The sequence below is a fragment of the Mixophyes fleayi genome, chromosome 2, assembly GCF_038048845.1.
Source record: "Mixophyes fleayi isolate aMixFle1 chromosome 2, aMixFle1.hap1, whole genome shotgun sequence".
In the NCBI taxonomy this organism is placed as follows: Eukaryota; Metazoa; Chordata; class Amphibia; order Anura; family Limnodynastidae; genus Mixophyes; species Mixophyes fleayi.
In genome coordinates, this window is record NC_134403.1 from 110,233,775 (window position 1) to 110,260,258 (window position 26,484).

Genomic DNA, 26,484 nt, shown 5'->3' on the forward strand with positions numbered 1-26,484 from the left:
GGTATAGTTTACAGCAGAAAAATAAAAATGTCAGCAATTGAGAAGATTCAAACATTGATAACTAAGAACATGGCACAGATATATACACAGTGTTACAGAAAGCTTAAAATCTTCAAACCATGGGAGCCACTCCTGTGAAAGCGATGTTATGAAAAAGTGATATGCAGATCATCGGCACACATTCTAGAAGTAAGGTGTCAAAGGGGCTACCCCAATCACCCAGGGAGAAGGACCGGATCACCATACTTACATAATGCTGGGCCTGCAGAAATGTCATATTAAAAGATCTAAATTCTGGGTGAGTAGATACAGCTTAAGCAAACATTTTTTTTTTATGTAGCAGGAATATTGAGAAAGTGCCTCACCGTACCAAATCCTCTACTAGACCAAACCATGAAGGGATAAGCAGCCACACCATCTTGAAAGTTTGGTTTGCCAAGCAGGGGGAGGTGAATAGAGGAATAAACGTGCAATTTGTATCTATAGCGAAGTATGTGCCCCAGTTTGCTTTTGGAAATCAAAAGGGGGTTTTCAAGAACATTTCTGGGGATTTCCTGGTCACCCTTATATAGAAAGGCTGACAATCAGATAGTTGGAAGAAAATTTTGTTCCAAGAATGTATTTGCATATACATCTGCTCCTCATACCCAATCCCTCAAGTATCAGAGTTTGGTGGTCTGATTATAAAGATCAATATTGGGAAAATTGATGCCACCATTGTTCCTGGACTGTTGCAGCCTGAACATTCCAATATGAATTTTTTTTTTATTCTAAATAAAATTACGAAAATGTTTGGGGATAGCAGCAACATCATTCCGTGTCAGCAACACAGGGAGAGATTATAATAGGTAGAGGAGCTTAGGGAATTACACAATTTTCAGTAGGCTAGCCGGGCCCACAACAGAGAGACGGAGAGACTGCCACCCCTCAATCTCATGGATCAGCTCTTTGATGGCCCTCGAGACATCGAGGCGATAAAGGAGATTCAAATTTTTGGGGAGCCAAATTCCTAAGTAGAGGATGTCCTTAGAGGCCTAGCGCTGCGACATATCCTTTGCCCTGAGAGAATCCTTGGGGTTAGAAAGGTATAACAAGATGTCGTCCACAAAGACCGACAATCTCATCTCAGTGTCACCAATTTGAATACCTTTAAATGTTTGCCATGTGTGCAATGCTATAAGCATAGGGACCAGATTGAAAGTAGGGGTGACAAACGGCATCCCTGACATGTTCCTCTGGTCATATACACTCTGTCACTGAGTAGATCATTCACAAGTAGAGAAGTGGATAGGGAGGTGTAAAAAAGTTGAAAAAGTTTCTCCAAAAGCCCTGTGTCTCGATATTTCAAACATATAAGGCCAAGAGACAATGTCAAACCTCCTTATTGGCGTCCAAATTTAAAAGGACATTTGTAGAGGTAGAAGGGGACGAAGCCACAGCTGCAATGGCAGTTCTTATTCCTGTCACCGAGTGATGACCTGCCACAAGTTCTAACTGGTGATGAGGTAGCAATGAGGGTAGAATAGACTTTATTTTGGCCAATAGCTTGAAATCTATATTAAGTAAAATAATGGGATGCAAAGAGGCCATTCATTGTAAATCCTTACTCGGTTTTTGTATCAGAGTAGTGTAAGCTGTGTTAAAAGTAAGATGGTCTCTCCCTGTAAACACGTCGAAATACAGTAGTTCAAGCTTCGTAAGGATGATGTCAGATTGAAGGCATTTATAATATTCTGAGGAGATGCCATCTTAACATGGGGATTGGTGTAATTTGAGATTAGCAATTGCTACATTAAATTCATGTTCAGTTCACCATCCAACATGTCTCTCTGATTCTCAGTCAGTTTAGGAAGTTTAGCTTTGTTAAGGAGAGAGCCAATTAAGCCAGGATCAGGGAGAGTGCTGGTGTATAGTGCAGAATAATAAATATGAAACATAGAAGCAATGTTCTTTGATTTAGTCAGGAGTGTGACATCTGATTCATGATGCATTGCAACTATGTGATTTTTTGCGTTTGGTAGGTTTTGCTTTTTTAGCAGGAAGCTTACCGACCTGGTTGTCCCAAAACAATATTTGTTTATTGTAAAATCCATTAGTAGTTTCACTTGTGATAACAAATGGAATTCTAAGAGGTGACGGGCTTATTTGTGTGTCTCTAGTTGGTTGTGACAAACGACTAGACACACACAAATAAGCACGTCAGCTCTGAAAGAAAGTGATGAAAGGATTGAAATATATGGTGATGTAGGGAATTATATTTGTCCTTGTTTGTTTTATTATAATTTTATAAATAATGTGACCACGGAGAACAGCTTTAGATATCTCCCAGAATAGTATGGGGTCGTCCCAGTGCTCTATATTATCGTTCATGTATTCCCGCCACGTGTCTAATATGTTGTTGAAACTTTTCAGAATGATACAGGTCGGAGAGAAAGTGCAAGAAGTAAGTCTGAGGGGAAGAAATGAGTAAATATAAACTATCATGGAGAATAACCTATGGACTTCTGAATAGAATATAAAGGTGTGGCTTGAAGGATTGAAAAGTGTTCAAGGATCTATGCTAGAAAGGTGCCCACACTCACAAGGTAGGAACTGTTTAGGGATAGGAGAGCGGTCTAACAAGGGGTCATCAGCCAAATTAAAGTCCCTCGCTACAATTAAGTTTGGAGTGTCCCTTTGTAACAATAACTATGGTTATTCCCCTTCATCTTGAATAAGGCCCAGCACGATGGGCCACAAGGGAAACAGAGCAATGCAGGAGACCCAATGAGAGTTAGAGGAGACCCTGATTGAAATGAGGAAGCCTTCAAGTGAAGTTTAGCTACCTGGGTGTCATCAAAGATGTAAGTTATTATTATTATTACCATTTATTTATATAGCGCCATTAATTCGGAAACGCGGTACAGAGAACTCACTTACATCATTCCCTGCCCCATTGGGGAGTACAGTCTAAATTCCCTAACATACATACACACAGACAGACAGAAAGACAGACACAGACAGACAGAGAGACACAGACAGACACACAGACTAGGGTCAATTTGTTAGCAGCCAATTAACCTAACAGTATGTTTTTGTGCTGTAAGGCAGAAGTGCTAACCACTTAGCTACCGTGCTGACCGTATACATCCGAGGTATCCATTAGCAGTAGATTGTAAGTCTCAAAGAAAGATTGCTGGACACTGGACATTAGAAGAAACTAAAAATGGCATCCTCACAGAACCAAATACCTGAGAGGTGGAGGAGGGGGAACCAGGGGAAAACGGATTGTAGTGGAGGAGGCAGGGGATAGGTCCTTTGCAGAAAGTCAATGAGACAGATGTTAACTCATGTGAGCCTAGTTGATAGAGATATGGCCCTCAAGCAGAAAACAGGAGTAGGAACTGGGCGTCCAGACAGGTTGGGTACGGCTTAGCGATTACGACAATTCTGGCAAGTGTCATACCTACCAAAAAAAAAACCTGATGGCAGAAAACGACGAACTAAATAGAAGCAGACTTACTTGAAAGATGAAGAGGCAAATATCCGATGGCACCGCAGGCTGACAGGCAGTGATTTCGACTGGACAGCTCTCCGGCACATCAGTGTAATGTGTGCGCGACTTACATGAATGTTAATTTAAAGCGGCAATGTCTGGGCCCTGCAGGCTATGTGTTTCGGTTTTTTTTTGTAGGTATGACACGTGTCGGAATGGTCGTAATTGGCAATACGATCACCACCGGTCCAGAGACCCCAACAAAAATATATAGATAGGAGAGTACACACCAGTTAGAGGCACTCTATGGGTGTGGGAGCAGTAGGCTTGAGGAGCAGGCAGAAGGAAGGAGTTCAAGAAGAGTTCGGAATGAGGTCATCCTGGTCAACAAGGAGCTAGGTGCCTACAGGTGTAGTCAGGCCAGACACCACAACAGAGCCAACTTGGAGGCTGGAGTTGTCAAGCTGCAGTAGCCTACTCGTTGGGACAGTGTCAGCAGAGAGGAGTCAGCAGAGAAAGGTCCAGAGATCGCTTCAGTCCAACAGTGCCAGGCTCCAGTTCCCATGAGGTAAGTAACAGGGTCAGCTGTGTGTGCATACCTTCGAGATCAGTGCAGTCCGAAACAGACACCTCTAGAGTTGATGCAAAGTAGATCACCTGCCTGAGAGCCAACGGGGCCAGTGACAACTCTGATTACTCAGATAGGGGACCCAGAGATGGCAAAAGGATTCTCCAACCTGTCCCGGGGAGCGAGCAGCAGGTGAATGCGAGATGTTGAGGCATCCATCACATGTTTTAGTCCACAGGTAAATTGCAGTTTCAGCCAATGGACGGAAAATTATTATATAGCTAAGTTAGGGCAGGGAGGACCCCGTTAGTGCCTCAGGCTAAATGTCTGGTGAGAGCTCAGAGGAAACACATCCTCTCGAGTCTGCTAGATATCCATGCTCTATCTTTTGTTTTTATGGTCTAACTTGAACTAGCTCAGTGATAGATGACCTGATGTACTTCATGGGTTACATGTGCAGCCTGTATATAGGGTATTATAAATCATATTTCATTTGTCAAACCTTGGATTATTTTATAGAATTTTATACTTCTACAAAAACTGTGTAGTTGCCAGTACTTAATTATTTAATAACTTCAACTACAATGCGTCTCCATCCTTCAAAAGGGCCCATCTACCCTTAATTTTAGTTATAACAATAGCCCAAAAATGTCCTCAGCATCCCCTTATTACTCATTGCAAAAAAAGCCCCTCCCTCTTAAACTTTCCTACTTGATCCAAAATTGTACCACATGTGTTCAGAACGCCACTTACCACAAAATGCTCCCATATGCCTCTCAGACCTTACACTTTCCATTAACTACCAATGTATTTCACATGTACTTCAGGAGCTAAATGTATCAAATAGCGATTTTTGCAAACGACGATATCCGGCGGCTTTGCATGGTAAATTTAAAGCTGCAATACCTTTAAAGTCAAGTTTTGCTTTTAAAGCCATTGCCTGTTTAAATTTAATATGCAATGTCGATGGATATTGGCGATTTGTAGAAATCGCTATTTGATACATTTAACCCCAAGAATCTGCCACTTACCAATACAAACAACAAAGACCTCCCTGATGAGATTTCCAGTGACCACCAAAAATAACAATTTAGTCACTTTTTAAATTATTATTTGAAATTAATTTTATTAATGTCAGCCTAAAAAGTGCTTACCTTTAGTCTGTGGAGTCTACAGAGGAAGGAAAGAGACCACAAGACTGATTTTGCTTGCTGTGTGACTGATTTTGCATAATTGTTTGGTGATTGATGAGGCTTTCAGTAGTTTTGTACCTAGCAAAAAGCAATGATTTTACCACCACCTCAGGGATGGCACTACCAATATCCCATGCTTTCAAAGGGAAGATTTTACTTATAACTAATGTAATGTAAGCACAGTTTTGTGCAGTGAAACACATTTAAAGTAAACATATGTTTAATAAGTATAACACATGCAGCAAAGGCATTCTTGGTGTCACCATACTATCATGGATAATTTCATACCTTAATGAGGGTTAAATAATCATTACATAGGGAGAAATGTGTAAAAGTCCACATAAATGGAGAGGTCCAAGTATTTGAATATCCAGTATTTCCTTAAAAACATTGAAGTCTTACACCAAAAATGCATTATATGTGCTCACAATGATCAGAGTAATCAAGCGTTTGTTTTTTTGTTGCAAGTAATCGCAACGATGCTCATTCATGTATAATTGCAAAAATAATGTTTGTACTTTAAATGACCCCCACAGTGTTTTACATGAACATTTTTTTAAAACTAGTCTACTTGTCTTATATGGCTACTGTCAAAGCTACTAAACCACCCACTGGTGTGGCAAATTACTTTATCTTTCAAAACGTAAATGGTTTGGCTTTTAATTGGAAGCTACTGGTGGAATAATTTATTCTGTTTTTTCTTGATGTCAGTTCTCGATGTTGCCTTTGAGAGCATTTTACATTTGCTTCTCAATGATGTTTCACATTTCTCGTTGATACTGGGAACAGATGGATGCACAAGATTAATTTTTATCCTCCTATCTTGGACTACATGTTTAAAACAAGGAAGGCATGTCCAATCTAGGCTCCATTTTTGGTTCTCTGATTTGATCTGGAACCACCAGGGACTACTTGGAAATATGCTCTTTCATTACATGTAGCAGTAAATTGTTTCATGCTGTCAGAGTTAGTGCTGGAAATGTCTACTTAATAGGAAGTTTATGATTGCATATTCTAGAAGACTTCTAAATGTTTAATAATTTAACAAAATACAGTGAAATTTGCAGTCTTCTGGTCAAAACTTCCCTGTATGTGTGTTAAGGTCAAGATAATTATCATATTTATACTTATAAATAAATGCAGACTTGATGAAAATAAGCAAATAAATAGCGTACAACAACATTGTGTTGGAGAGCTAATTAGTGACAATACAGTGAAATAAAATATTTACTGTTATTATTAAACACATGTTGATAGTGTGTAAATCTACTGTGCACTATATTATTATGATAGATGACTTTCATATAGAAAAATGAGTACAAGTTGATCTTGGGAGAATTGTATCACAAATATTTAAAATAATTTTAAGGAGAAAAAGTTGTTTATAATTTTGAACATGTGTTTTAATTTTCTTCAAGAACATTTGTTCAAAATTAACATTTTAAAGGCACTCATAATATAATTTAAGACAATTTGATTCTGAATTCTTACATTTTTTTTTCAGTATAATCTTCATAAGTAATTCACCAGCTGTGTCACTGATATCTGTCCCACATTTACCAAAATATATCTTAGAAATATAAAGTACTTATATACATCATCAATTCAGAATTCAGTCCTAGGGGTAAATGTATTATAGTGCGATTTTTTCAAGTCGCCGGAAATCGTCAAGTTGACAGCTAACATTTAAAGTGGCGCTGCCTTGTAAAGGGAAACTTGCCTTTACAAGGCAGTGCCGCTTTAAATTTTAGCTGTCAACTCGCCGATTTCCGGCGACTTGAAAAAAAATCGCACTATAATACATTTACCCCCTAGAAACACTGCACCAGGTGATATATTAAAAGGAATAACATAATCTCTCTTCAAATTTAACAATTGGCATGCTATTTGCATCATTTTGTACAATGCCTTAATCAATTATTTCACCTACTGTCCAGTGATGCTCATCTTTTGCAACTGGTAGCACCATCCCACCTGTGATACTCACTGCAACTTCTTTATTTGCATATTGTCACTGACAACAGACAAACTAAGCTACTGATAACCCCTCCTTCCAGTAACATCTGCCTCTGATTACATTTTTCATACCAACAGCTTACTGAATTACTACCACTTCTTTAACTTGCCTGGCACACATGTATGTAAATCAACTGTAATTGGTGTCTGGGCATTCAGTATAATTTCTGAGTTGTTATTTTAGATTTTAAGTTTGGTACATAGGCTTTATGAGAGCGATTCATTTGGTAGCAATGCTATGTATTTTTGTAGATTTTGGCCAAAAGTAGAGTTTAAAGGCCTGATTCATTAGAGCATGCCTTCTGAGCTCAACCCGCAATCTCAAGATCCATGGCCTGTTGAATTTGGGAGAAGGGCAGCTGTAGTACACAGCTTCTGCAGGTACGTATGCATCTGTCAGCACCTGTTGCGCCGTTAGATTGGTAGGCATTTCATCCGCAGACCCGCCGGCTCGGTGTTAAAAAATAGATTTAAAAAATAAAATAAAAATGTGGGCATCCCCCTCCTAATGCTATTAACCCTAGTGCTGCCAGGCTACTGCTGGTTTAAGAAAAATGCATGGAGTCCCCCCGATTTTACCGAAACCAGTACTAGACCAACCACGGTTGAGTGACACTATAAAAAGGGGGGACGCAGCAGGGGTCCCCTGCCATAATGACAAACCAACCCCAGGCTGTTCAGTACGGGCTGGATTCCCTAGGGTGTGGGGTCCACAAAAAAATGTTCGCCGGCCCCCCACCCCCTCTAGGAAGCGTGCTTGAATTTGGTATGCCCATACTGTACATTGCCTATTGCCACACGCTCCTTCACTGCTCCAGTCACTCCCCTTTATCGTACACTGTAATAATGCTCTTTCTGTGCATTGGAGCATGGAAAAGGGCTGTTTTGCCAGCCATTTCTTCTGGTTCAGAGCATGCGCAGTGTGATTTTGCATACAATATGCTCAAAATCCGCAAATACATGCCCTAATAAATCAGGCCCTATGTTTATAGACAGATGTCCAAAACTTCTATATTCTATAGAGTGTGTAGTTTCTGAAAATATATCTATCTATAAATTCCTGGAGCCCTGTTTAGGGCTCCAGGGATTTTTTAGGTCAGGGAAAATATCATAAATAGGGGTAGTACGACAAATTAAGTATCCTGTGTATTAGTAGTTTATAGTGGTGTCATCAGTGAATGTTTTAACTCTTGTTACCAATTCTTTCACTGAGTACCTATTTTCTAATGAATTTAGCTGGCTCCATAGGTCTATAAGACCCACTGGTTGTTTTTTTAGTCTCTCTATTGCAACAACACTCTTGCTGAAGACTTATACCAGCCTTCTATACTGTGTTTACATTATAAAAAATAGTGCCCCTGCAAAACTATTTCATAATTGGCTACTCTCCCAGAATCTCTGGGAGAGCAGGGCAACCTTCCAAATCCTGCTTCTTTGGTGAAGTGGATGGGGATAGGGCTAATCATGTCACCCTGACCCCGTCTCCTGCTATATTAGGACAAAATTGGTATTGTATAGCATGGGTGGGGTCTAATTATGCAATTAGTGTGGTCATGTCCCAAGACACAGCCATCTTTGGAGATCGCACGGAAGAGAGATCTGCAAAGTTGTCAAGTATGACCTATTTGCTAATCTTCATAGTCTTTATTGACCTTTCATAAACACTGCTGTATTTCTCTTTAATGAAATGTCTTTACTCCTCAAAAAATAGTTTTGGTGCTATATTACTGTTGCGGTACTGGTATTTTACTCATATACTATGTAGCTATTCAGCCACCCCACCAGCCATGTCTGGACTCTTATATAATATAAAATGCAAACTACTACATTGGACAGTACACTTGTTAGATGGTAATATGTATCTGTATCCCTGGGGTAAATTTATCAAGCTGCAGGTTTGAAAATGTGGAGCTGTTGCCTATAGCAACCAATCAGATTATAGCTATCATTTTGTAGAAAATACAAAATAAATTGTACCTAGAATGTGATTTGTTGCCGTAGGCAAAATCTCCACTTTTTCAAACCCACAGTTTGATAAATTTACCTTTGTGTGACATACAGGGAGAAAAATATTGCATTTTCATTTCACTGCACTTGTTACTGGCCAGAGCAACATGGCTGTGGGGGTCATGTATTGGGACTTCAGACTCATATGGTGTTCTTTCAACAAAATGGTGTAATATACAACACATTACATACAACATAATGAGACAGTTTAGGGTGCATTACTTTGTATATTCTGTAGCTAAAACTGTGCCATTTCTGCAGTATACAACAAAACACTCTGGTTCCGTTTATTTTGCAAAGCGTTTATTCAAGATGGCAGGAACCTCTATCTCATGGAGAGAAGAAGGACCCACAAAATGGACATAGAGGGTTTTACAAAGTTACAAGGTTAGTGACGGAAACCAAGGCTATAATAAACAGACACTCCTTAATGGGATTTGTCCAGAAAAAGTATACAATTGAGTAACAAAAAATCAAGGCTATAATTTGCAAATTATATATCAGCCCCCTAAATACAGTTTGTACATAAGCAAAATAAGAAGCTAATTTACTAGAATTGTTAATAAAAATAAATACTCCACCTATAATCCTTCTAAAGGATCCCCGTCTGAATGAAACTCAGTACACAACACATAGAGTAAGGACACCCTCTAGGCAGGGACGGATCTAGACTTTTCTTTTGGGGGGGGGCAGTTTAAAGATTAATTCTGACCCCTCCCCCTCTCCATTCCCGACTCCTGTAGGCCTTGTGCCCTACAACACTATGTGTATCACAAATTAATGTAGTTTAGGATACAAGACGGTCAGGTTTGTTCTTTGCTTTATTTTAAGTAAAACATTATATAGCTATAAAATCACAACAATAAGAGCAACAAATAACAGATATGTATTTCGCATCACCACACTGCTGCCCTTTTATCACACTGCTGCCCCTTTCATCACACTGGTGCGCCTTTCATTCCCCCTACATCACACTGCGCCATCTTCATCACAGTGCTCCCACCTTCATCACATTGCTGTTGCCTCCCACACTCCAAAAACATACTAGTAGGTTAATTGGCTGCTATCAAATTGACCCTAGTCTTTCTCTCTCTTTCTCTGTCTTTGTGTATATGTTAGGGAATTTAGACTGTAAGCCCCAATGGGGCCGGGACTGATGAGCGAGTTCTCTGTACAGCGTTGCAGAATTAGTGGCGCTATATAAATAAATGACGGTGATACAGGTATAATCCATCAATTTCCATTACAAAATCATTAACCACCCATAAGTGAGTTCTAAAAGAACCTTGCTGGGGCTTAGCGGCACAAGTGAATGGACAATATATAGATGAAGAACAACTATTATTGATGCCCATTTGGCTATTAAATATTGCAATTAAGGCAAGTGACATCCAAGAGCTGTCTGTCTGCTCGCTCGGGTGATAGACAGTCAAAATCTGTCAGGTCACACCAAAACTCCATGGTCCCATCGAATGCACTGAAAATGTGCTTTCAATGCATTTTTAATACCTCAAATGGGTCAAATGCAAGTTAAATTCTATGTGCTGGATTGCAAAATACTGCAAAAAGACAGTGGATACATATGAATGAGCCTTAGATGTACAATGCATTTTCATACTATACATTTTATTTTATTTTTGTATCGTAGATTTGTACTACTATAGGATTTCTTAAGTTTATTTAAAAACTAATAAAAGGAGAAATGCTTATGATGTCTTTAATCAAAATGAATAGCAACATTTTTGTCTGGGAAATTTCCCTTAATAGAAGAAATCCAATTACCCATATACAAAATGTTTGCACCTGTCCAAAGTTATTGTCAGATGTGCCAGCAACACAAGCTAATTGTGGTGATAAAACTAAACAAAAGTATGCCATATGTAGTATCTGCCTGCTGTTTCTAGTATCACAACATCTCTGTTAGTGTTGCCTAAGAGAAAGAAATACAACCGCACTAGGTGGGATTTATAGGTAATATCCCTCAATAAGTCTAAATTTAGGCTATTCAGGATTCATATAATCCTGAAAGATGCACCTTGGACACAAGAAATATAGAAATCCAGAGAAAGAGAATGTGTATATTAAGAGGAGCTCCGGGATAACCCATGCATAAGAACATACATTTTATTAGATATACATTAAAAATAAGATAAACAAACAAGGATGGTTGGAAAAGGAGCAAAATAATTAAAAACAATAAATAAAAACATATAGGCTGTGTGATTAAAAATGCAAAATAAATTGCATTACTTTGCTGCTACTATCAATATTCAAAGTGTGAATTTTTAATATTAGAATGAGGCCTGCTATTATGATAATTCAACTTTAAATGAAAAACAGAGGGCTAGGTGTTATGAATAAATGCCCTCTAAATATCCAGAATGGTTACCCAAAATAATATATTCGCTGAGTTGTCAGTGCAGTGTGCTACATATAAATTGGTTTGAGTTAGACTGGTAGGAGCCCTTTAAATTCTCTAACCAGGATCGTGGGGTTATATGAATCCCTGCCTAGCATACATCTAGAACACCCCAATTGCCCCCCCCCCCTTCCCCCCTGGCTCTAGGGCAATACAGCTCACAGGAAAATGAAAAAAAAAAAAAGAATAGCTTAATACAATGTACTGCATATTGACTTAAACATATACCTGTTTACACTATCATATACCTATTTTTCTTTGTCACATGGAAAACCCCTTATTTGCTCTGCAACTTCAATTGCTTCACCTAGTGGTTGTGTCGCTATGGCAACAGCATTTTATGTTTTTGAACTTACTGTAGATGCCAGAAATACAGGATTACCAAGCATTTTGTTGCACCCATAGAAAGTTTTAGCTAACACGTTTTAATGGGACACAGACAAAGCTGGGCAAAATATCTAATCAGGAAAACCCTAAGCTATTTATCATTGTGTTTTACCTCCTAATATTGATACAATATTGAGACCAAAAAATAGTACACTGTTTACCTTATGCGCATGGCATACAAAATAAAAAAGACAAAGACAAATACAAAAAGCAAGTGTGTCTAGGCCCTAAAAGAATGCTTGTGATGTTGGATTATCACACCTAAGCACTCTGTGTGGTATAATAAAGGGCCTTCATAATAAAGGTCTTAAAATAAAACACATCAATATCAATCACATTTGTTATCTCATTTAATACAATCATAAACTATTGTATAATCAACATTAAAAACTATTGAAAACAGTTAATATTCAGGATTTTTATCACTCAAAGTATATAGTATACTATGACTCATTGATGGAGTGAATTATTTGTTTATTATTTAAGTAAGTGACATAATGAAGGCTTTTTTAGAAATGTAATATGTGAGCTATTGATTACATACTACTGATTTTTGTGCAGAAAAATAATTGTCCTATAATCAGTACAATGTAAAACCAACTATTAGGCTAGACTCAGAACATACATATTTGTCACCTGTGACTTATAGGTAACTTGCAGGTATGATGTATATTGAACAGGATTCAAGCAACTGTGATAAAAGGGAGAAGTCACACTCAACCCCTATAATGATCATGAAGAAGCAGGAGGCAATGTACTGTAGCTGTATTCTTTCAAGTAATTTGGTCTATGGACTAGGCAAAGTAAGAATGTCAGAACACACAAGAATTTAGTGGATCAGACACGATCAGTTGGGTTTGGCGCACCACACAACAGGGGTGCAGAGTGTAATGTGGCATAGGTTTTCACCAGTGATCCTGCAATGAGGTTTGGTCTTCACTGCTAGAGCCCCGCAGGTCGCAGCCTCTCATGTGATGTACAGAGGCACAAAGGTGCTGGATGAGGACTGCTGGAGCAGCTAGGTAAGTTTATGAATTATTTTGGAGCAGGAACAGCAGTAGATATACAGATTACGCTGGAACTGGAACACAGATAAGTAACAAATAACAGGAGCCAAAATGGTCAGAGTAACAAGGAAAAACTAAGACTGAAGGTCTGACACCTAACAGGTGCACTGGGTAGGTTTACATTTCCTGCTGTTCAATTGGGAGGTGAGGATCACTACAATTGCAATCACTTGACTGCAATCTAACACGGTGCCCAGCAGCAGAAGAAGCACCACCACCAGTGCAGACAAGATGACCAATCACAATAGAGATCCTTTTTTTTAAATGCAGGATTACAAAGTAATAAAGCCTGCAAATTTAACAATTATAGCTATGCCTATAGATAGAACATATTGTTTTATTAATTAAAATAAAAATATATATGTTTATTTCAGTTACAGATTACCAAACTCTGGTAAAAATAAGATATAATAAATCATAACCCAAGCAGCCATACCGTATCAAGTATAACCTTGACATATAAGACACAATGCATTGTTTGCATAATGTTACGAATGCTACTTATTTGCCATTGGTTATAAAGAAGTAGACAGATAGACAAACTCCTCGAATGATTCCTATTAAAACATTTATTCTTGGCCTAATAATTACGCCACCCAGCTATTGTATGATCATGAATATTTCCTTCTATTGCCAGAAGGAGCATATATAATGGAACCTAAACACAAAAGCCAGAGATTCAAAACACTCCCTTTGCCGCTGAGTGGTTTGATTGACCTACATCTATCTACAATGCCATTGTATGACTACTTTTAATGTTACTAATTTAAATAATCATACTGAGCTATGCAGCTTATTCATTTTGTACTTTCTTTTAGTTCCTTCATCATTTAATGCCATGCAAATAATAGGATGTTTTTAAAAAAGTCCTTGACAGCGAGAAGGAGGGTCATGGTCAGAGCTGTTGTTTAACAATCATATTTTTGTCTGTGGAGAGAGGAGGTGCTGGAATAAGATGCTGTCAGAAAGATCTGTTCTCTGTAAAGTAAAAGTTTGATGGAAAGAGAGGGATAGAAAAGTTTGAGGAGAAATATGTATAGAAAATAGAAATAAGAAAAGGAGATGAGGAATTAAAGGAAGAGTAGGGAAATAGAGTTTAAAAAGAGAGAATAGAATAAACAAGAGCAAAATAGCTCAAATATACAATATTTTCCCCGGCGCAATAAAGGGACCGTAGTACCCTTAATTTATGGTTAGTGACAGATTTAATATGTAAAAAGAAAAAACATTCTTGTTAATACACAAGCAAAATAACAGCATAAGTGATCACTCCAAAGGATTACCAAGATACATATCCATGTAACAAGAGTATACATCAGGCATAGGTTAGCACAAATGCATGGAAGAAAATTCCCATAAATGTTCACAGTGGGATCAGGCATAAATATACATAAGGATCCATATGAAACAGGCACTATACTACACAGAAATATGGAGGAAGTGGCCCTAAAAGAAAGTTAGCATTCAATGTTGATAAAGAGGGAAACAAGTCAAGTGGTCCCAGTCAATTGGTATCCAGAATCACAAATGGAAGGGAACTCCTAATGGTAAACACCAGTATAAATGGTCTGAGATGATACTACACCAATAGTAACAGTAAATGGTGTTTTTCGTGGTCATGATTTCAAAAGTTCCACACCTAAGGGAGTGACGGTAAAAGTCCGTGGTCAGAGGTTGTGGGTATGGACTTACCCTATACTCTGGTCGATTTCCCGGCTTCTCTGGTCCACGAGCGTTTCCTCAGTTCTTGTCCACATGCCATCCTTTCCTTCCAAGCGTGGAGTAATTACTTCACCAGTGTGCATAGTCTATGATGCGCATGCGCATGCGTCCGTGGAGGAAATTGACCGCAACTAAAACATTGGGTCGTGAGATGAAAAGATCCAGATTCAAATGCAGCTAGCAAAGTGTAGAGTGGGTTAACCTACGCATTTCGCACCAAAGGGCTTCCTCAGGGATATTTTGGCAACAAATAATGAATTATTCCATCTTATAACAGGGTCCAATTTGAAAATCTTCAACATGATTGGATATTTCCTTTGATTGGCAGAACTAGGTTACTCCCTACTGGTTCACCATTGGTCTTATTTAGAATAATATAAACAAAAAAACACATAAATCGATGCAAGCAAAATTTGTAAATGTACACATTAAAGGGAAATATGTTACCATCCAGTTAACACCATGTTATAGAAAGGAGGTTTAAACAGTTTGTTAGACTGAGATATTAAAAGAAAACATAGTATGTGCTGAAACACAGAGGGGCAAATATATATATATATACAGTGTCGGACTGGCCCACAGGACTACAGGTAAAATTACCGGTAGGCCCGGCTACCTTACGGCCACACCCCCTTTTAGATGTGGGCGGAGCTTACCTGGAGGCCCGTTGTTCACACCAGGATGCTCGCATTCCTCTCCGGCGTCCCCGCTGCTGCGGATGACTGGCTGTGTACTGCATAAAAGATCCATTTATTAAGGCCTGACTAAGATATAACTCTGGTGAGTTTAACAACATTAGAGGGAGCAAGTGTGATGGTTGTCTATTGAAGCACAAAGGGGAGAATTATAATTTTTTGCAAACTTTGCATTAAGTTGTTTACAATTTTCAATAATACACGGTATATTATTGAGTATGCTGTACAGGCTGTATTACACTATTTTGGATGTTCATTTTATTTACATGATTACTCTGGATTAACAAATGGAATCAAGAAGACACTGACACATCCACATTGGAAACTTGCAGTCACACTGTATCATCACATAATATTTGTAATCGCTAGAGGAACCATAAGCGCTTGAATTGTCACACTATCCAAAAAAATTTTCATTATTTAAACTGGTTTATGGTTTTGTTGGGGTAATTTTAAGCTGCATTTCGGTTTCGAGCGCTGGTGAAATTCTAATTCTTTTATACACATAGGGCCTGAGTCATTAAAGAGAGCATAGCAAAAAAAAGGAGTAACTTTGCACCTTGGCAAAACCATGTAGCATTGGAGGGGGAGCAATGTTCCCTCTAAGCTGAGCAATCTGGAAATTATAGAGTTAAACCTGTATCTTACTAGGAAACATCCTGTAGATTGTGAATGCAAACCTTTCGGGTGGAGCCCTCACTAGAGTGACCTTTTAACTCTTTCCTTTCCAGATTGCTCAGCTTAGAGGGAACACTGAGGGGGAGGTAAATTTAAAATGTGGGGTCAGATTTATAGTTGGGGTAGGGCACGTCCTAGATTAACTTTTAAATTTCAGTGTAAATATAAAGCTATCAAGTATTTGTGTGCTACATGAAAAAGCAGCCAGTATTTTTCTTACATAATAATAAACTAATTTGCACCCCATGCATTGTAACATTGTTTGTCCAGAATCAAATATACTCTTTTTATGCCTTATTCTTCACAATGACTCAGATCCATAGATTTGAGGATGATCAGCTCTAGTCAGAGATTGGAATAGGAATAGGATGACTGACAAAACAGTGGCGAGAATAGGAGTTTCAATCAGGAGTGCTAACAGTCAGACACAGTAGTATAGGGAAAGAAGTAGAATAGAGAAAGAAACTGCAGTAACAACACCGCTGGTGAATGTCAATACATTTAAAAGGATGTAATCAATGATCAGTTCCTCTTCCATCCAAATGGGAAGTCTAAATACAACTCAAAGCCAGCCAACACATGCCAAGGATACAGATTTAACCACATGCACAAAATACACACAGAGCTCACCTATAGTTACCAACATTACAAGTAAGTCCTGGCTAGGTGAATAATTACCTGAAAAGACTGCATTTCAAAGAAATTTAAACTATGGTGAATACAGTAAAAAAAACAATTTCCTTGAGGATGAATGAACCCACATTCAAGAAACTGCTTCACACTTGTCACCCCCCTCATCCAGGAGTAGGACACCCATTTAAAGAGACCCATATCTGCGGAGCAGAGTCTGATTGCTACACTGAGATTTTTGGCCACTAGAAGGACACTGGCTGATCTCAAATACAGCTCAGCAATTTCATCTGAAACTCTGGATTTGATCATACCTGAGACCTGTAAGGTTATTGTACAAGTTCTGCATGGTAAATACATTATATGGATGAAACTTTTTGGCCACACCTGTTATTTATTGAATTGAAGTGTTTAGATCAGACCCATTGCCAGTGGTGTATAAAATCAAGCACCTAGCCATGCAGTCTCCATTTGCAAACATTTGTGATACAAAATGGGTCATTCTGAAAAGGTCAGTGACTTTAAGCGTGGTACTGTGATAGGATGCCACCTTTACAATAAGACGGTTAGTGAAATTTTATCCCTGCTGGATATTCCATGTTCAACTGTAAGTGATATTATTAGAAAGTGGAAGTGTTTAGGAACAACAGCAACTCAGCCACGAAGTGGAAGACCAAGTAAAATCAAAGAGCAGGGTCAACGTCTGCTAAGGCGCATGGTGCAAAAAAGTCACCAATGCTCTGCTGATTACATAACTGAAGCGTTCTGAACTTCCACTAGCATTAATGCAAGCACAAAAACTGTGTGGCGCAAGCTTAATGTAATGGATTTCCATGGCTGAGCAGCTGCATGCAAGCCTCACATCACCATGAACAATGCCAAATGTCGGATGGAGTGGGGTAAAGCACACCGACACTGGACTGTGGAGCAGTGGAAATGTGTTCTGTGGAGTGAACACTTCTCTGTCAGTCAGATGGGCAAGTCTTGGTTTGGTAGATGCCAGGAGAACATTACAGGCCTGACTGCATTATGCCAACTGTGAAGTTTGGTGGAGGAGGGATAATCATATGGAGCTGTTTCTTCAGGGTTTGGGCTAGGCCCCTTATCTCTTCATGCATCAGCATACCAAGTCATTTTGGACAATGCTATGTTCTAAACTTGTGGCAACAGTTTGGGGAAGGCTCTTTTCTATTCCAACATGACTGTGCCCCAGTGCGCAAAGCAAGGACTACAAAGACATGGTTTGATGAGTTTGGTGTGGAAGAACTTGACTGTCCCGCACATAGCCCTAATCCCAACCCAATCGAACGCCTTTGGGATGAACTGGAACGAAGATTACAAGCCAGCCCTTCTCATCCAACATCAGTGCATGACCTCATAAATGCTCCACGGAATGAATGGGCACAAATTCACACAGAAACACTCCAACATCTTGTGGTAAGCCTTCCTAGAAGAGTGGAAGCTGTTACCACTGTAAAAGGGAGATCAACTCCATATTAAAGTATATGTATTGAATTGGTCCCTGTTGGTGTAATATTCAAGTGTCCAAATACTTTGTCCATATAGTGTAGTTGCCCACTCTCATCACTTCTGAGATCAGACTATATGAACAATTCATCTTCGAGCGCAAAGGACCCTCATACGATTTCATGGAAAAAAACAGGAAGGGGAATGGTCGTGTGCACGTAGTCAATGTACAGTAAAGGCATGTCGAGGTTGAGCACATGCAGCAGCATCCAATTTAAGCTTTGAAAATCTCAATGGTATGTGATTTTTAGTCATAACACTTGCACCAGCTACAGTCTGGTGTATGTGCCAATTACTAGTGATGACAGCTTTGTATGTATGATATAACATGTGTTTGCAATTGGGAGCAACTGTAAAAATGTATTTTATGTACATTAGACGTTAAAAACATCCTAATAAATGTATTTTATGGAAACAAATAAATACATTTGTTAATGTTTTGTCGTTAATGACTATATTATTAACAGGTGACATTATTTGAATAGCTTTTTTTATTCTGTGTGTTTTTGTGACTTGATATTCCACATATATATTGGTCGTATCCTGCAGTGTCTTGTCTATGAGAGCAGAGCATCAAATTCAAATTCTAGGTGCAGCGTGCAATTTTCACCACGAGTGGTCACTATAAAGAGCATGTGCCCTAGAAGAAACTGAGTCTGTCTGTTTCCACTGTAGCTGGTAAACCTGATGGCTACACCATAAATACTAACCTCTTGAAAACAGTCCTTGCTAGATAGTTGCTGTTTTTGTGTTCCAGTTTCCTTGCTACCTGGTTCTCAATGACTTACTTTCCTGCTGCCTGCTTGTGACCTAATCCGGCTTGACCTCCTACTATGGTAATGTATCAATCCTTGGAACTTTGTCTGAAATACTGTTTACCTATGTACTTACCCGCCTGGACCCATGACCATGCTATTTTTATTGATACCTGGAAATTTGCACTGCTGACTCACTTGTGTATTAACCTAGTTTGAATTTGGGACCAAACTATTTGTACTATTACCTGCAATTTGCCTGCACTGCTGACTCACCAGTATACTGGCCCGGCTTGAAATTTGAACCACACTATTTGTATAAACACTTGAATTTGCTTGTACTGATGATTTTCCTGTGTTCTGACCAGGCTAAACCTCTGACCACATTCATTATGCTTCCGCCTTTACTCTGCCTCCAGCCGTTGGGGGTCCAAAAAATTGAGTACAGGTAATAAAACGTATTCTTATACACACACGTGACACTCAGGGATCTAAAGAGAAAAAGGTTATGGAGCTATAATTGTAGATCAAAGTTGAAGCCTAATGTGAAGGGCCATCACACTTATAAGAACTGTATAGAGAGATTAAGCTCATTCTATATACTAGACGCATGGACACTCACACCAAAATGCACATTGGATGTGATTGAACATCATTTTATACGATGACTTAAAATTAAGATAGTTAACATCAATGAAGGGCCAATCTGGTATAATATTTATCATATTGAGATTTTTTTAATGAAGTATAAAGCACTATTTATAATTTGCAGTAAAATACACAGGGCTAGATTTACTAAACTGCGGGTTTGAAGAAGTGGAGATGTTGCCTATAGCAACCAATCAGATTCTAGCTTTCATTTTGTAGAATGCACTAAATAAATGATAACTAGAATATGATTGGTTGCTATAGGCAACATCTCCACTTCTTCAAACCCGCAGTTTAGTAAATCTAGCCCACAGAGTTTGTATAATATTTCCTTATTGAGAAACTAAGAATCATATAATATTGAATTATTTTGTGGTTTTATACTTAATTTATCCCAGAGTCCACCCTTTGTAATCCTTGTCCTTGTCCATCCAATTAAAATCATCTCTAAATTGATGTTTAGTTTCTTGAGGTCTTGTTCTGGTTTGGGATTTGGGTTGGCAGCCTTCGCTCTCTATCTAAAGATAGGATTGGAACAGTAACCATTAACAACATCTAAACCAGAATACCACACATTTAAAACCAAATGCAGGATCAATAACATTTTCTCTAATAATTCTCACATATTTGAATAGTGTGACTCTTGACTTCTTCTAAACTCTGGTAGACGCAGCAGTGTCCTACCATAATCAAAGGCAATTGCCATGTAGCAAACTGCACATTGAAGAATATGTTTGCTAAAAAGTTAAAGTTTTATAACGTTTCAAAATTGAATAAAAAATAATAGTGGTGTCACATACTAAGATATAGAAGCTAAAATAAGCAAAACTGCAATTTCTAACAGTAGGTCATTTTACTTTTGTTTATCAAAAATGATCATTGCACAGTTGTTGGCTCAGCATTGTCAATGACAAGCGGTTAAAAAAGAAAAATATAGAATGTCACAATTTAAAAAAATAAAAGTACCTACTGTTTTTATGGTAATCATTTAGACACACTGTGGTGCAGCTGTTCACAGTTACCATCATTATTCATAGCTGTAAAAAATGCTATGGAAGTGGAAGACAAAGCCTATTTATTTGCAATAATTTAGATAAATGATAATATAGAGCAAGATTTATTTGGATTGAAGCGCTTGTCTCTCACCACACTAATTACGCTGCTCAATTCTAATTATGTAATACTATAGAGTGGACAAGGCAGTGCGGTGAAATCCAATGCATTTCCTTCTACTTTATAATGCATTAAGGGCCTGATTCATTAAGACACACAAAACAAACGTATTGTGCATTTTTTTAAAAAAACCATGAGTAAATTGTGCATACGCACATCTGTATTGAACAAGGAGCGGATGTATAGATACATCTCTTGTTGAAAACGGGTCTAGGTGTGCTCTGCTCTAACAGACAATAAATACACTGCATAACGCACCCAGTACATATGTGGAATATAAGGTCTCAAAAGAGCGCACATAAAAAAAAAATATGGTCATCTGTAATAATATAGTCATTAATGACAAAACATTAAAAAAAAATTTTTTTTCTTTCCTTCCATAAAATACATTTACTAGGATGTTTTGACACACTGTCTACTGCAAACACATGTACGCGATCGTCATCACTAGTAATCAGCACTTACAGCAGACCTGTAGCTGGTGCAAGTGATACGCCAGAAAAACACGTAACTTGGAGATGCCCAAAATTTGAATTGGAAGTTCTGCATGCTCTTGAGCTTGGCACACCCTTACTGTACACTGACGTTGTGCATATGCCCATTCCCCACCCTGATACATCACTAAAATCATAGGCTATAGCAAGATTTCTTTGTGGTCAAAGATTCATTGAATATACTTGTGTTCTCAGGCATAGAGTTTGTTTCTGTGCATGCGCCGAGCAATTTAGCGCAAAATACAGCACATATCGGCATTTGTGTCCCTTGATGAATCAGGCCCTAAATGAGAAGTTTGCAGAGTAAATTATGCTCCATCTATGGAATTAAATCATGATTCATTAGCCTGTGACACAAGTGCCCCCAGAATTATCTAATACAGGTACCAGGGGCACTTAGTCTGATAAATTTAATTTGAAGTAGCACTTTATTATTGATTCCAGTTCCCAGTTACCCTGCATTTGTGCATCAGACCTCGGCTTTGAACTTGATTATTATTTATTCGTCTCCTGTGTATTAGACCCTGGCTTTGAACCCTGACTTCTGTTATAGCATAACCTATGAATCAAACACTGGCTGTGAATAGCACCACTGATTATTTCTTACTCAAGTACTAGACTTGGCTGTGAACTCAACTATTGCTTATTTATATCCTATGCTTTTAACTCTGACCATTGCCCAATCACACCTGTGAATCGGATATTGTCTGGGAATCTGACCTCTGACTTCTCGGTACAGCAGTAATGGATTTTTGCTGTAAACTCAGTTAGTGTCTATTTGTCTTCTGGTTCTTAAACAACAGCTTGGAACCTTCAGCTTATTCAGTATTGTAAACCAAACTTCAGCTGTAAAATTGTCTGTTGCTATCTCTTCCTGTACACCGAACTTTGGCTGCAGCTTAAACACTGTCTATTCCTCCTCTGTGTATCAGACTTGTTTCTCGAGTATAACTGCTGTCAGATGTTACCTGAGTACTGGATTTTAGCTTAAATTTTAGCCACTGCTAGTCTTCTTCTGGTAAATCTGATTTAGCTATGTGAACCTGTCTGCTGCTGCATTATTACCAATGCATGGGAACTGGATGCTAATGTCTCTGCTGTTACTTCATTATATGCATTTCAGGCTATGGCCTATGTTTTAATATAGTTCAACAGGTAGCACCAGTGCCCGATATCTATAACCAGAATTCCTGTGCTGCTTTTAACTGCATTCATTCTACTGTTGCAGGCTGTAGGACTATAGAATTGATCCTCATTTGCAGATCTGGCTTTCTTACTTGTTCTTTGTGCTATATCTTTGCCAATAGTGGGCGCATCCTCTTTGCTAGTTTTATACATTGCAATAGGGGTCACCAGCCGAATGGACACATTTTACTAATAATAAAGAACTATCAAACTTCAGCCAAGTATCTGACATTATGTCCTACTACAGAAAATTATTACAGCAATGGAGTCATGATTAAAGCCTAAACAGAATTATTACGAAAATAGAGGGCCTGATTCATTAAGTAAGGCAATAAAATGGACAAAACCATGTTACAACGCAAGGGTTGCAAATTAGTTTATTATTTTGCACATTAGATAAATACTGACCATTTTTACATGTAGCACACAAATACTTGATAGCATTATTTGTAATCTGACATTTAAAGTTGATCTAGGACATGCCCTACCCCAACTATAAATCTACCATCATTTTAAATTTATCTCCCCCTCCAATGCAACATGTTTTTGCCAAGGGGCAAAGTTACTCATTTTGATTTACTTTATTTTCCTTAATGAATCAGACCCAATAGGTTAAATAAGTCATGATCTATCCTAAAATGTAAATTTGCTTTAGTCAAACTAGTTTCTAGCCTATCACTATGTGTAAACAAACAAAGTGTTTATTTATTTTGATGAAGGAAACAGGCATTCTTTGGGTGCCTGCTTTCCCTTACCTTGATTATTCACACACAGATGCCCTGTTATCACAGAATAGCAATCAACCATTTTTTATTTTACAGTTAAGAGTTGCAAATAAAAGATTGGCTCAAATATCTATTTGGGTCACTCCAAGTTCATTGTGTATTCTTTATGGGAAACATAATAGAAAATTAAAAAATAGTTTAAAAAATAGTTTATGTAATCTAGGTTTGAGAAGAGTACATTACTAGAATGGTTCTTTGACAGTTGTGCAATAAATCATTGTAAAACTGATTATCATATCAGAAAACCTCTTTCAGTAATGTCCCCAAGGAAGGGGTTTTGTGAAAACAAAAACGTTTAAAAAGTAATTAAATTATTTTTTAAAAGTTTTTGGGGGATCCGCCTGCCTCAAATAAAATTGAATGCTCAAAAAAATAGGGAATAGGCAATAATGGATACGTCGCACCAATCATGGGGAGTGAGAAATACCCTAATTATACCATTTTTGAATTATTACTTTATCAGATTAAGGGGTACATACAAAAAAAACATAATATATTGTATTGATGAAGGAAAGAAGCGAGAAGGTTGTAGAGATATGACGCACTGCTCACTCCACTATAAATGATTAATTTTTCAAGTTATAGTGATAATCAATTTTAAAATGTATAACCTTTATTATTTTTATTAAAAAAAATAAAATTAAAATCTCAGCGAAATACAACAAACAAGTGCATAAGTGATAAATAAATGTGTTTAAAAATACTGGATGTACCCAAACTATTTTAGTAATTATAACGTTATCACATGTCCTAGGGGAATAAATGAGTTTATTAGTGAGAAAGACTGTCTATTTATCTACAAGACAGTTTATTATATATATATATCTCACTGTCAAGTATATATCCCTTAGATGTGTTATTTAAATATACTAATACCCATTTCCATTCACAAACCGTTTATAACCATAGATTACTTGAAGATAAATTAGATTAAATAAATCACAGGAGCCCGGGGATATATATCCTCTATGTGCTACTTGTGTTGATATATATTGCCTACAATGTTTCAGTTATACTGTAGTATGTGGCAAATAACATTAATATGATTATCTATGTATAACTGCTGCTCAGGAAATCTTAGCGTGATTTACTAATATAACTCTTAAGCTTACTGGCACATCAGTTAATTACAGCCGTCCTAGAGACTGTCAGGTAATAGCCCCTTCTTACGGGAATATCAGCGCTATAGATATTCATTCATTCCCTACAAGTCTGTCAGTCTCTATTTAAATGTCATAATCTTCTTTCCACTCGGACACCAATTGTAGGTTGAACCCATTAACTATTTCATTGTATTCTGTCGTGGACATTGTATGACATAGTATGAATGAATCGCTAACAAATCACTGACACTGCTTGTTAAGCACGCTAGCACTATTAAAGCTTTCTGTTGCGCCCTCAGTCTCTGTTTCTGATATACTGTAATATGCGGCAAATAGCATTAATATAATTATCCATGTAAATCCGCTGCTCAGAAAATCTTGAACTTAGCGTCATTAGCTAATATAATTCTTAAGCTAATAATATTTTCCTCCTACTAGCACATCAATTGATTACAACCATCCTAGAGACTGTCAGATAATTACCTCTTGTTGCAGGAATATCAGCACTAACAGTCTCTATTTAAATGTCCTAATTTTCTTTCCACTCGGATACAAATACCTATAATTTGTTTCATGAGAGTGAGAATACTCAGTTTCTGTGTTTTATATTATTTTTATATTTTAAATAAATTATTTTGATTGTTTCTTTATTGTATTGTACTTGCATTACATTTGTAATTTACTGTTTCTTTTTGTATGTCAATTTGCTATCATCATTTTGTTCAATGACCATTGTAACCTTTTGTCATATTAAATCACATTTAAAAATATTTTGTCATCTTTAAAAATTCACATGTCAGGTAGGCCTGGTTTTATGCATGGAATTGGTTTACAGTATCTCTGATTAAAATATATTTAATTGCTTTTTGGGATATGTCTTGGAGTAACTGAAGACTTCCTAAGAGTGACAGCTATTGAAATTAATCCTAATGGTGGCATTACTTGTAGTGTAAAATAGTGCACTTGAGATACCTTTTTGGAGGATTTTAGTAATTTTTAGACAGATGAGGTAGTTTTATTTTCACACCCACGTGTCACTCATAAATAGGCGGGTCTTTCGTTACAGATGGGTTCTGTACAAACATCTGTTTATGGCAGTTAAACTGTTCTACAAAAATGTTTTGTATCATAATTTATTGAATGCAGCTTTAATATTATTTCAAAGTAGTAATAACAAACCAAAAAACAGATGGATATCACTAATTCAGACTCATGATACTGACTCATGAAACATCATATAATCACAAATAGAAGGGAAACAAATATTCCTGGATCACAGTAACAGTCCTGATGTGTTTCTTTATCTATATGTCAGTTTCATCAGCGGATAAGGTGAATGGTGGAGTTCGCTAGGTATTTATTACGGTGTACAACCAATTGATCGCTGGAACTTGATTAAACCCCTGAACTTAACACACATATAGGTGATTAAATCTTGGGGAAGTATACAAACATATATATATATATATATATATATATATATATATATATATATATAAATACAAGAATATATATACAAAATTTACAAAGTCATGCAACCCTAATGCTAACTAGACAGTTAGTCCCCTCACTGGGAATTCAATGACATTGGTTGCACCACCACAGCCCAAATACAGCTATTTAAGCTTCCTCTCAGGTCAAAGTTCTGCCCAGCGTACACCAACAGGTGGTCCAACCGGGACCCTAACCCCCTAAAACCTGACCAGGATCTAACTGGACCACCTTGCATTTGTTATATTCCAATTGGTGCAGGGGTGTCCAAATTCATAATCGGACTGACAAACAAACCAAATCAATCCAGTGGAAGGTCCAGAACAGGCTCCCCCAGTCAAAGTTCTGGCCAGACACACTTACTGGAGGTCCAACCTAGTATGTCTTCTGGGATCCAGTATTAATAGTTAATTAAGTTTTTGTGCAAATCCATACAGTGGAAGGCTCAGAGCAGGCTCCCTGGGTT